The sequence below is a fragment of the Cupressus sempervirens genome, chromosome 8, assembly GCF_028749045.1.
Source record: "Cupressus sempervirens isolate cs-2001-9-10 chromosome 8, ASM2874904v1, whole genome shotgun sequence".
Lineage (NCBI taxonomy): Eukaryota > Viridiplantae > Streptophyta > Pinopsida > Cupressales > Cupressaceae > Cupressus > Cupressus sempervirens.
Genome location: NC_143125.1, coordinates 293,175,199 through 293,189,999, shown reverse-complemented (window position 1 = coordinate 293,189,999; position 14,801 = coordinate 293,175,199).

Here is a 14,801-nt window from a genome sequence, read left to right as displayed (position 1 = left end):
AACATATTGCTGGTATAGATCCTTTTGGAATATTTTTAGAAAAATAACAAGTATAAATTCTAGTTTTGAATTATGGTTGACTTGAATGAATATCTTGCCCCACAATAGTAATATGATGTGTTATCCACCATCATACTAGATTGATATACTGTTGTATACACCATGAAAATACTGGAAGATAGGAGGAATGGTCACTCCAAAATAGCTAGTATACCACCCTAGTACAATCATAAATAATGCACCACATTGTTGTTATAATGCAAGGTACACATTCAAGCTTAGCATTTCAAGTTTTACAGTTGTTTTTCAATAGATTTTCAGCCAAATATGCAAAGTGTCATAACAACCAGCAACAATTAGTCCTCACAACCACGATACAATTGTTTTGTCACAGCAAAGAGATCAAAAAAGAAACCATGTTTATCTCTTTACTGTGATCCAATTCCATTCTAGTTATCAAAATAAATAGCTACGGGATCCTATGGCAACTAACAGATTTGTTTTTAGTTTTTAGCTTGTAGTTTTCAGTTTCAACTTGTAGTTTGGTGTGGTGTGTTTCATTCAAGCAAGTTTGTTTTCAATTTTTAGAGTTTTAGAGTTTTCTAAAATGAGAAGGTTTAGTTTTCTACATGAAAAATGACTCTGTGCCCAATGGATAGGATAAGGCAACTGGTCTGAAATTGTTTAGCGGGCAAATACCCCTGAGAGGTCACCAAAAATGTTACCTATTTAGCCTACCACCTAAATGGTTAACTATCAAGTTGTTGTTGGATTTAAAACTCTATGTTTTACATTGCAGATATCATATGTTTCAAAGTAAACTGAATGCTGAAAAGAAATTACAAAATACTGATGTAATGAAAACTTGATCACTTTCATTTCAGAGTTGATATAGAGATATAAAAGAATATGAAATGTTCAGCTAATGTAAAAGTATTCACATTTTATATATAGTAATTTACAGAGCATTCAAGAATCACAAATAAAACTACAATGTTGAATAAAAACATGCTACAAGTAGATGACATGAAGAAGAGATAGAAGGAAATCCTTCATTGGTTGAGCAAGAGGCTGACGGTTGAAGCTGAAGAAGACCCAAGCCCGCATCCAGCTTAGGAACAACCTACAAAAAAATGATGAAGAAAGGAATCAGTTCATACGAACTAAGCAATGAAAGCATTCCTATGTACCTTTACTTCATATCATTCAGTCATAACATGCAAATTCAGAAATCAGCAAATCAGCATCTGAGAAAGTGCCAAAAGAAGGAGAAGAAGAGAAACATAACACAAGGTTTTTAATACTAATCATGTTTATTTCATGTGTAGATACAGGTATGAATACTTGAGGTTATCGAAGGATCATGCGTAAGTTACATGCATGAAGCCTTTCGGCTGAGTTTGTTTGGGCAAAGATAGAAGACACTGGGGAGACTGTTGAGGGGGCATACATAAGTTTCAGGTATGGGACCTTCCAGTTAAATCAATGTAGTAGATTGAAGACATTGAGGAGATCATTGAAGGGACATGTGTAAGTTATAGGCATGAAATTTTCTGGTCAAATCATGTAGGGGCCAAGACCGAAGACAAATTCATAGATATTATATAACAGTTTCATTCCTGTTCATTAACAAACATCAATGACTTGACAACTTCATTCCTGTTTATTAACAGACGTTAATGACTTGATACTTTCAGATTAATTTCAATTCAAATTTCATACTACTGTGATACTAGTGCTACAAATCGAAAACAATCAAGGCATTGAAATCTGATAATCATACAATGCAACTGTTGTTATACAATATCATCAGCAGAATTGAAAAGGTGTTCAGTCAAGTTTACTAGGATCATCCATGAAATCCCTAAGTGTTGATACTGTTTCAAGTTTGGTGATGATTTTCAATAAAGGTTATGATGCTAATCTCAAAACAAATGCATAAATAAAAAATAGAAGGATTGAGCAACTAAGAAGTGAACGGAAGTAATCAACAAGTGCAGAAAGAAACCTTGTCGTGGTCTTTTCCTTTGGTTGGCATGGGTCAAGGGATACTTGAATATTTAGTGTCAAGCTTATTGAACTGTGAATTGGTTAATAAGACAGTGAAATCTGATGAGAATCACAGTGAATTTTTTTTGGAGTTTTTTGAACAAGTAACTAATTATTCCATTGCCCAAATGACACTTGTCAAAAATTCTTGGTTATGCTCGAAGCTTCAACCCTTGTTTTTCGAGACAACATAAGGATAAGTATTGGCTAGATATGAATGGTAGCAAAGTTACAAACCTTGTTGTGTATGTTTCCTATGAGAATTCAAGGGGTCAAGATGGTGTATATTTCCAGTGCAAAATTATTATAAGCTTCAGGGTTCTTCCTTACAAGTTGTGTTCTTATGTATTGCTGGTCATGTGCAAGCCTAGGCATTGTTGTCCATTATGGAGAAGTTGCGCGTGGTCTTGATTAATAGAATACTCTGACATTGATTAAGTAGGGGAAAGATGTTCAAGGCATTGAAATCTGATAATCATACAATGTGACTGTTGTTATACAATATCATCAGCATAATTGAAAAGGTGCTCAGTCAAGTTTACTAGGATCATCCATGAAATCCCTAAGTGTTGATACTGTTTCAAGTTTGGTGCTGATTTTCAATAAAGGTTATGATGTTAATCTCAAAACAAATGCATAAATCAAAAATAGAAGGATTGAGCAACTAAGAAGTGAATGGAAGTAATCAATAGGTGTAGAAAGAAACCTTGTCGTGGTCTTTTCCTTTGGTTGGCATGGGTCAAGGGATACGTGAATATTTAGTGTTGAGCTTATTGAACTGTGAATTGGTTAATAAGACAGTGAAATTTGATGAGAATCACAGCGAAATGTTTTTGGAGTTTTCTAAACAAGTAACTAATTATTCCATTGCACAAATGACACTTGTCAAAAATTCTTGGTTATGCTCGAAGCTTCAACCCTTGTTTTTTAGAGACAACATAATGATAAGTATTGCTGGATATGAATGGTAGCGAAGTTACAAACCTTGTTGTGTATGTTTCCTATGACAATTCAAGGGGTCAAGATGGTGTATGTTTTCGGTGCAAAATTATTATAAGCTTCATGGTTCTTCCTTACAAGTTGTTCTCTTATGTATTGTTGGTCATGTGCAAGCCTGGGCATTGTGGTCCATTATGGAGAAGTTGTGTATGTTCTTGATTAATAGAATTCTCTGACATTCATTAAGCAGGGGAAGGATGTTGTTTGGTGTGGAGAATATTTCTTATTTTTCCTCTGAAATAGACAGAACCAACCCATGTGCAAACTGAGAGCAGATAATTGCCTAGACTCAAGTATTAAAGCACCATAACCAGCAAGCACATTAAAGAAATTTTGTATAATATGCAAATACAACAAGTTCATTATGAGAAAATGCCCAACTAATTATCAATTTTTTTTAAAAGGAAGAACTCACAAAGAGTGCAAAATATACCTCAAATCACAGCAAAATCCGCAACCAGCAAGAGAAATTCGCCTAGCAAATATGGCATCATGTCTCAATAGCATCCATCCAAGAGAGGATCACATCCAATACAGATCTAAAATATGGCTAGCAGGATGGAGACTAAACCAGGATTTATGGACTCCAAATCTATGCGTAAAAAGAAGACATTAAGCACCATAATGCTCAGTCGTCTAGGGCCAAATAAAACCCATGAATGAAACCCATAGCAAGCTCAGCCACGAAGAAAGATGAAAATGGCGTCCAAGCATCATGAAACAATGGATATGGCATCAAGTGTGCAGAGGAAAAAGGAAAAAAATGCAAAGAGACTGCAGTGTGGCATCCAAGAACAAATCAAAGAGCAAGAATCACAGAGTTTTCCCACTGTGGCTAGGGTTTCATAAATCCTCTTCCTTTCATACGCCAAAGCAAAAAAAAAAAAAATGCCCTTTTTGCCTTTGACGTTTATTTTTTCTAGAGACCCTTTGCTATATTGCATAAGAAATTTAGGTCCATGTAGTGGGAAAGGGTAGGTGTTTTATTTTATTTAAAAAAACTTCATTGTTTATGCTAAGACCCTTTGCTATATTGCATAAAAAATTTAGGTCCATGTAGTGGGAAAGGGTAGGTGTTTTATTTTATTTAAAACAACTCCATTGTTTATGCTAAGTTCTATATGCAATTATATTCTTAAATGCCAATTTTATAAATGCATATAAAACTTATATTAATAAATAATATTTTATAAATATTATATATTTTAAATGAATTAAATATGAAATCATTATATATATATATATATATATATATATATATATATATATATATATATATATATAATACTTTTAAAATATTATTTAATAGTCCCTTTATCATATTAATTAATACTTATGTGTTTTAAAAAGTAATAAATAAATAAATAAATAATGCAAACATGTCAATATTAATTAATATAATAAAAGAACTTTGATTGTGAAATTAATAAATCAAGTGGTTGTAATTATAAAACCATTGATTTTATTAATTAATTAAAGGGAATTAAAAGGAGTTATGAATATTTTAATGCCCAAATGCAAGGAGGGGAAAGTTGTGTTTATTTTTGAACTCTTGAAGAGACATTCAGTTAATGCTTGCATGAAGACTTGCATGGAGCTATTTTAGGAGGTTAAAAGTAGTTCAAGATTCTCATGTAGTAATGGGGTTGATTAGTGCTATTTTTAGCTACATGGATCAGATTGGGCAGTTTGCATGACAGATATATCTGACAGATTACAGGCTATTGAGGGGTTATTTTTGGCTTTTAGAGGGGTGGATTTTTTAGTCTGACCATGCACATGCATGATTCAACCAGTTTTGCACATAGTTTGCATGATTTTCAATCTTTTTAGTACATTTTAGTGGTTAAATTTATGCAAATTTGACTAGTGCATTAGGAGCTCATCTAGGAGTTAGATTTAATAAATACTTTTATTTTACATGAGAAAGGGATGCAGTTTGATGAGAGCCTTGATTTCTTGCGAGATTATTGTGCTATCAAGTTATTGTATCCAGTTGTAGCAAAGATTGATTTATCAGTGATTAATACAGATTCAACGGTTCCTTCTCATTGATTCTTGTGCAATTTTGTGAATTCCTTGCTTTTATGATTGTGTTTGTCCTTCATTCAAGCTACGTTCCTAGTTGCATGTTGAAGCACGATACTTGTGATTACAGGTTCTTGTTTGTGTCCTATTTTTTATTGCAGAAAGTTGTGAAAATTTTAGTTTTCCTTTCAAAGCATTGGATTTCAAGTCCTAATAAGGAAATATTTATGTGATTGCAAGTTGTCTGAGTATTGTGAACCTTTTCAAAATCAATATTAATCTATGGTTCTTTGGTCAAAGTTACATTCAGATTTTGGTGTATCACCTAGTTTAAGTTTTAGTATCCAGTTATTCACATACATTCTCTATCCTTTTTCCCAAGCACAAGTTAGTTTCATAGGTGATATCATATAGGAATGGGCCTAGAATCCGGTGATTCTTCTCTTGTTCTTAATCCCACCATCCAAGAGAGGTTTCCATGTTCCAACAGGCTAGCTAGATTCTTATCTCACTATAGGCACAATCCTGATTGACAACAATTATTTTGATAAAGTGTGTGGTACATTACCCAAAAATAATTAATATAATATTTTGATTGAGGGTTAACATCAAGGATTTCATCAATACATATCCAAGTAATTAAACAAACAAGGCAATTGAATCCCATTGGCCAAATTTACTAATCACTACCACTTGTCATGTACTCTATGATATAAACTATTCTTCATATTCTTTATCTAAAACATGTGACAACTGACATCTTAACATAATAAAACATACTTATGTCATATTTAAATATTACTCCAACCATATCCAAAATTGTGGCCAATAATACTTAGTCTTCCAAGCTTGTTGATAAAACCAATATAATTGTTAATTATTTGTGTATTGTACTTAGGCATTGTCCATGATTAACCATTTGTAAAATTGATCACAAGTCAGCTGACCTTACTAAACTATTATTTTTCATCAATGAAAACATCCATGCCCTTAGTTCTCACCACTTTGCAACATAAATAAGATCTCAAATGAAAGGATAAAGATCATGCAATTATACATCAAATTTATGCAACAAAAAAATCATATTAGGTCTTATTACATATTTAAACTATGATTGCACATATAACTCATATGTGCACATTAGAAGAAATATGTGAACATTTGAGTTCACCAAAATGTAACATAAGAAATGAGATGAGTGGTACACAATAAGAATCACAAGCTCGTGTATGAAAATAAGGAATTTATTGTGCACCTATTTATTTGTATTACATTAAAAGGAAGATGTTACTCTAGGCATCAAGACAAATGAAGCAATGTGTAGATATGATGATCCTTTACTAGCAAATGTGTTTTATTTGTAGGGAACATGGTTATGCAATATTAAATACAAGATCTAGGGCTAGAAAGGATGCAAATGTCATTTTTATAATGCACATGATGACTGGAAACTAATAGACTAATTAGGGAAGTAGAAGAAAAACCAAGGAAAATTGTAACTTACATATAGTCTAAATTTTAGGTTAGGATGTAGGGATTGGAGTAACCATTCACCCTATTCTTGGGATTAGAGTGAATCACTCACCCAATTCCCTAAAATTTCTAGGAAATTTTGTTGCAAGTTATACCTCTTGATATGTTCATATCTCTCATTGAATTGGTGCCACATGTTCCTAGACATAATAAAGAGAGAAATTGTTGTGTAGAGAGGGATTTTCCTAAGTCAAAACCCAATTTACAAATTAACTTCAAAATATAAATGAAATTTACTTGAAAGGAAAACAAGATGATATAAAAAAAGGTTGGATTTGAAAATAAAATTTGTATAGCTTCATAAACCTTCTTTATGTGATGTTTGAATTTGACTTGGTTGGCGACTTGAAAATCAAGGAGATCATGGATGCCTTCAAAAGTACTTAGATGTTCAAGTTACTTCCTATTATTCAATGTTTGAAATTTTTGATCTATTGTTTTCTCATTGGATACGTGGAATCATGAATTCTTTGGAAAATGAGGGAGGAAACTTGTCTTATATACCTTTCCTAGTCATTTTGGGATGCAAAATTGAAAGAAGGATGATGTAGGCTTGGATTTCCCACTTCAGAAAATCATTTATAGTGAGGCTTTAATTTGGTGTAAAACACAAGGGAATGAGGTTATTATGTAACCCTATTCTCTCATATATGTTTGTAATTAGGACCACATGTCCTAATCGAGGAGAAGATATCAAAAAATAGGCAAAATCAAACTAGAGTTAGTGGAATCAAGGGCAAATCAAGCATAACAGACATGGAAGGCTAAAGACACTAAAATAGGGCCTAACTAAACAATAGTTTATATCGGGATATAATTTACAACACTACAAGTTAAAAGTAAGACCTCTACACCTGTAATACAACCTATACTATCAATACAACCTTCTCTTTCACTAACAATAATGGTGACTACAAGTATTCATATGGAACGTGTTGTATTGAATTTTCTCAAGATTCTATTATTAGTGCCCATCTATGTTTGAACTTTTGTATGCATAAATGTAAGCATCATCAATAGGTGATGAATCAAGGATCTAAATTTCCTCTAGAAGTTGAGGATAAATCATTTATCGCTACTCTCATGTCTTCTCTCTCACTCCTATTTTTTACACTCGTATTCTCCCCCCTCTTGCATCTACCTCTTATTCCATTTTGTTTTGGGTTTCCTCAAGAAGTATAAATTGTCCTCACCATAAGAGGGTGCAAGTATTCATTGATCCTTCCCTGGAGTGACCTCTTATTGCTTATTTACGTAATTTTTTTTATTCTTGTACCCATAGACTATTGGATAACTAAGAGGGGGTGCAGAGGGTTGAACCAATTATCTAAGGTCCCTTAACAATTTTCACCTTTAAACCTTTCAATAACTAATCATATTAATTTGATCTAATCACTCAACAACATTCCACTAACCAACAACAATATCATTTAATCAACTACAATAGCACCAATGTACATTCATAAATAAAATAATAATATGCAAAACCTTCAATCAATTTGAAAATAGTATTTTAATGTGAAAACCCAATTTGGATAAAAAGTATTATTGTAATTGCCACCCACAAATAAATTCACTCTTCTAAAGTGGTCTCGATTAAGAGCCAGACCCTATTAAAGGGTGCAAACACATTAGTTAGATGTGACCCTACGGGAATTTCACCACAGATCAACTAGATCTATCACCCTTCAATGAGTCCTAGTTAGAGGATTTAGGACATTTGTTAGAATGCCACCTTAGAAAGGATTTACAAATAGAACTTTTAAATCCACTTGATTAAGAGATCTTCTTCTACAATGGTTAGAAAGTAACAATGAAATTATTTGATTAAATATGCAACTACCTTTTTCCTGTTCAAATCTCCTTTCTACTCTTTTCTCTTCTTCAAACTCTTCCATGGTGGTTGATCAACACACACTCTTCACCTCGTCACTTTCCTTTACTCAATTCACTCTTTTCTCCAATTTTGTTCTACTAATGACTCTTCTTTATCCACTTGACTATCAACAACAACAAACTTCTTGTTTGTCCTTTATATAAATAATGTTTTACCACTTAATCTCATTCATTAGGGTTTCCTTGAATTCCTCTCAATAATTTAATCAAATCTCAACTTGCACACATTGAATCATTCACTGAGAAAAATATTTTATAAATCAAGTTAACTTGGAACATGAACTTTTCTTGGATCTTGAACCAACCATTTATCTATACCTAACCCTTTCCATCTGTTGATTTCACTAACTTTGTTCCTTCCTATAATCTCCTAGATTAATCCAAATCATCACTCCATGTTGTCCTTCAATTGATTTTTCCAAACTACCCTTCTTTACCGACCTATATTCTTGTTTCACTGAACAACCTCATCTTCTTAGTTACAACTATTCACTCAGTTAACATTATGTTTGAGCACATCCTTGATTAACTTCAACTGAACAAATTATTTGCTTACCGACCACCATTTCTATCTTGGTAGCACATAATGATTCTTTGTCTTTTCACTTCACAACTTCATTCCTTTATTATTGACCAATATAACTAACTTATGCATTATACTAACATTTCATATAATCATGTAAAATAATCAAACTAATATTACCTTGTCATAGATTGATTCATCAGTTTCCTAATTAAGCTCATACATTAACATCACTTCTTCATTTCATCTTCTATCTTTACCAACCATTTCTTTACTCAACACCATATCCTTCAAATGATTTGGAAACTTACATAAATTAGTAAGTCAATAAGCTTAAAATCAATGACAATATAACAATTGATCTCATTCTTCTACATACTTGTTATTACTTTGTTATCGAATCTTGTTCATCATTGGCATCAGTTGGGGTAGTAGTATCAGTTGTGGTAACAATCTCCCCCTTTAGCATTGATGACGACACATCTGAATTATACCACCCAATACCAGTAGTGTTCATCAATTGTGTTTTGTTCTTTAGTCTTCACTATCTTGGTCAATTGTCTTGGTCATCACATATACTCTCCTTTTCTAATCTTCTCAGTCTTCTTTATTGATAATTCTCCCCCTTTGATTATTCTTCTCCTTTCAATCATCTTTTACTTATTTCATCATTTCTCTCCTCCTTCTTTAGCCTTTACTTACTTTCTTAGTCTTCTTCCTCTTTATTTATTCTCTCCCTTTATTAAATCTCTCCCCCTTTCATTATTATCTCCCCCTTTGAGAGCAATGTTAAAGGTGTTTGTAAAATTGAAACTAATTTTCTTTGTAGCTATACCTTGTACCTTACTTGTACCAATTACTTTTGTTTCTTCACACATTTACTTTTCTCACAACTTTAGGTTGCTTCTAAAGAGAACATTTGTATCAACTCATAGATGGATACTCTAATAAAGCATGAATTAATGCAACTTGCATCTTTCTCTAATGAGCATTATATAGGGAAATGACCCCTAGTTTACCTCTCAAGTACTCAAAAGTATCCTTAGATAATGGTTTTGTGAATCTATCAGAAATCTTCCCTTGGATTTCACATATTCCTTCTTCACTAATCTCTCATGTACTTGTTCTCTCAAATAGTCATACTTGACCAATATATGCTTTATCTTTGAATGCATCACCAGGTTCTTTGAAATGTTTACAGCACTAGTATTATCACAATATATTTTTGTTTGACCACTTACTTCTTCTTGTATCCCTTTAAGTAGTTGCTTAATCCACACAATTTTGGAACAATTAATTGCAGCATCAATGTATTCTACCTCAGCAATTAACTGTGAAAAAAAACTTTTCTTTTTTTTATCAATGTCACTAGTCTTTCTCCTAAGAAGAAATATCTTTCACTTGTAATTTTCATATCATCCACATTACCTTCCCAATCAACATCAGTATACACTTTCAATTCGTTATCTCCATTCTTTTTGTACCATAAACCATAGTCCTTGATTTCTTTTAGATATCTAAATATTCTCTTCACAACAGACATGTCTCTCTTTAGGACTAGAAAAAAAGCTTACCACAATACCAATAGCATGTGCAAAGTAGGGCATGCTATGAACTACATATTGCAACTTACCAATCATTGATCTATAAAGGGGTTCATTCACCTTGGTAGATTCGTCTTCCTTTAACAATTTACATCTAGTGGTCATCAGTGTACCAACATGTCTTGAGTCTTCCATCCTAGAAGTTTTTAGGATCTCTTTGATGTACTTTGATTGTGTTATGTATATTCCATCCTTGACTTGTTGAACTTGTAATCCAATTACGAATTTGTTCTCTCTAATCATTGACATTTCACATACCTTCCTCATTCCACCAGCAAATAATTTACACATTAGCTCATTTCCTCCAAATATGATATCATCAACAAAGATTTCAGCCGATAATACCTTATCCTCAGACTCGCTTTTCAAGTACAAATTATTTTTTCCACTAGTATGAAACTTATTAGATATGAGTGGAGTCTTTCATACCATGTTTGGGGTTCTTGTTCCAAGCCATACAGTGCCTTGTGTAGTTTACATACCATATTTCTCTTTCTTTTGACAACAAATCCTTCTAGTTGTTCAATGTATGTCTCTTATTCCAATATTCCATTAAACTTTACATCCATTTGATATAATTTGAAACCTTTATATGTTGCATATGCAAGTAAAATTCTTACACCTAATCTAGCAATAGGAAATATGTATGACCATAATCAACACCTTCCTCTTGAACATATCCTTTGTAGACTAGTCTTGCTTTGCTCCTTGTTATTTCTCCATTCTCATTATCTTATTCCTAAAAATCTAATTTTTACTAATAACTTTTGCATCCTTAGGTCTGGGTACCAATGTCCAAGTGTTCTTCTATTCAATCTAATCAATCTATTCTTGCATTGCATTAACCCAATCTTCATCATCTAGTGCATCCTTATCTGATCTTGGCTCAAATTCATAAATCAAACCTATATTCTCTCAACTTGCTTCTTGTCATAGATCTAACAATCTTATTCCCATTATTTGAGTAGGTGAGCGGTTCTTTCTAGCATACTTTTCTAGGAATGGCTTGGTTCTTTATTCTTCAACATTTTCTTCTCTCAGTGGAGGTTCAACTAGTTCCTCCATTTCTACTTGTTGCTCATGTATAGTGCTAGGAACTCCTTCCTATACATATACAAATATTCGATAATCTTTTGGTTCCTTTTTTATATCTACTTCATTTTTATCTACAACTCACCAATCCTTACATTTGCACTTTCAACAATTTTGTTAGTAGCCTTATTCATATATTTATCCTAAAAACATGTCCGCATCTCCATTAGAATCAAAAATTCTATTTCTCTAGCTACCTTGCTTAAGATTTTGGATGAAAGTAATTCAAACAAATTGTTTACTTGGTTTTATTTACATTTTGTATATCAATTATTCATTTTTTGCCCTTGTCTTTAATTAAGAATCTATTTTTTCAATTTATGATTAACCTTGGATCCTAATAATGCATCAATTTTTTATACAAATAGATTACAAGATTCAATTAAAAGTTCCAATTAATACCTTTTATACTCTTTTGAACTATGAGAAACGTGCTCCCTCGTGTGCTTACACCCATTTATTAAAACGTTGGAGATCAATAACTAGCATGCTCAAACTTACCAAGTATCTTCGAAGAATACAATTACAACAAACTTGAACTCAATATTTGAGATCAATATTTGTAGTGATATACTCTTCTTTAGTATCTACGCATGTGCCACAATTCATCTCTTCACCAATTTGATAGTAACTAACATGGTATTGATCGCCTTGTTCCCATACAACGGAGGTTCTAACATTGATTCTTCGTATATTTCACTTCCAAGTGCTAAATGGGTCAATTGCATGCTCCTCCACACCATGGTCATTTATTTTCCCAAGAATATCATTCCTTGGTTTGAGAATGCTAATTCAATTGTTCATGCTTTGTATTAATATTATTCGACTCCAATTCGCTAGTTATTGTGCTCACATTTTAGTTGGAATGGTTAACACTACGCCATAACACGTTCCAACTCTACTCGTGCTTCATTATGAGGTACCAAGTACGTAACTTCCATTGCTTGGGCTTGCGTTATTGCTAATAATTGTTCATTTTCTTTTACACTCGTGCTTCATTATAGGGGACCAAGTTCATAACTTTCATTGCTTGGGCTTGTGTTATTGCTGATAGTTGTTCATTTTCTTTTACATTAACCATATTGATATTCACACGTGAATTCCTTTGGACAACCCCTATCATTCTAATCTCAGTTCACATCATCTATAGAACAGTTGTTTTGCTCTAACGTCCCATGAATTACCTCAAACTAGTCACCTGCGCTGAGCACTCACTAAATAACGTATTCGCCACATTGTTGACATCGTATCAAAGAGTGATCTTTGGAGTCGTTATATTCACCTGCGCTCCCCTTAATAGTTTTTCCTTCAATTATTGTCCATATAAATACAATGTCATTCAAAGACTCAATTTATGTTTATGGTTTCAAATATGTTTCGGAATAAGTTGACTGCTCACCCTAATTTGTCCTTTTGCAAGAGAAAGTCGCCAAGCAATTTCGATCCACTAACCCCTTGTAAGTGGTTTCTATGAAATCAAATGGATGCATAAATTATTTTATTAGTGACTACAGCATCTTGGACTATGCTTTGGCTCTACCTTTCTCTTGGCCTCAAGTGTGTGGATTGGTTTTTCTTGTAATATGGTTCATGTGATATTCAAGCTTCTATTTGGCCTTAAATGGTACTGATTTCTCAAGGTACGGCATTGGTCTTCACTTGGCTATTCTTGATCTCCACAACTTTTTCTGAGTGCTAGTTTAATCGACAATGATGTGCTAGATTAATCGATGGTGGTGTTGTCTTGCAAGGAACTTAGATGACTCGAAGTGTATTCCCACTATGCTTTCCAAATTATGCCTAACAATATTTGATTTCCATCGACATTTTTGCAAACACATTCCCATAGTAAAAGATCCCAAAAATATTGTAAAACTCAAATTTATACCCACCAATATTTGGGGTCTCTCAACATTTTGGCAAACACATTCCCATGTTAAAAGATCCCAAAAATACTGTAAACCTCGTGTGATCATTCATGTTCTTTATGAATCTTACCAAACTTCAGATAGGCAATGGTGCCAAATGTTTCATACTAAATTGCTATTATTACCAAATACAATACAAAGGGAATGTGAAAGGAAATGCCAAATGAAATTGCAGATGAATAGAAAGAGAATGGACAAATATAACAATTGCAAATTAAGGGATATGGAATATATCATCTTTTCAAGCTGACAATTAAGTACATTGGCAGTTATAAACCCTGCTTTCCGGGCAGTTAAGATGGTTGACAAAAAGCTTTTGTTGGTAGATGATATACTTTTTCATTTTTTAATCTCTAACGCACCTGAAACACTTCTTCAATGAAATTCTAGGCATGCAACCAGCCAACTAATGTGATTGATACAGCAATTGATAGCATCTAATATGCTAGAATCAAGTTCAAGGAAGAACTGACAAGTCTGAATGCAAAGTTAAAAATCACTCTCTTCTCAATTTGAGGCTGCAGCAACACCCAGCCAAATTAACAAAATTAAAGCCCTTATTGAAAAAGAAAAGATGATTTTTACTCTTTTTTACTATCACCACGGCACCTTAAAACCCAATTGAATAAGGTTGCAAGTACAAAACAGCAAGTGCAAATAATGCCCAATCTTGAAATTGATGACATGAGGTCAGTTCAAAAGGAGCCATGCAATAACTAGCTTACATTGTTTTCCCTTCAGTGTATAGAAGCCATACCGCCTGAAGAGCAGGCAGTCAAACAAATTTATGTGTGAAAACTTTAAAAGCAATAAGTACTCAAATTCTACCAATAAAATTACATTTTCTTTAAGTGATATGTTTAACATTAATTTTACCAATAGAAAATTAAAATAATTCACAACTTTCTCATGTCATCTAGACACCAACAAAACCAGTGTTATAGACTTCTAGTGTTACAAATTTCTGCCTACAAGTCCCTATTAAGCCTGCACCACTAGAGAACTACACGTCAATGCCTGCATACAGTAACCTATACCAAATAAAACTAGTCTATGGTTTCACTTTTCATGTATTTGAATGTATTCATCTGCATTTTCCCTGCAAGATTGGGAAGTCCATGTAAACAAATGAAACTACTATCAAAGAAA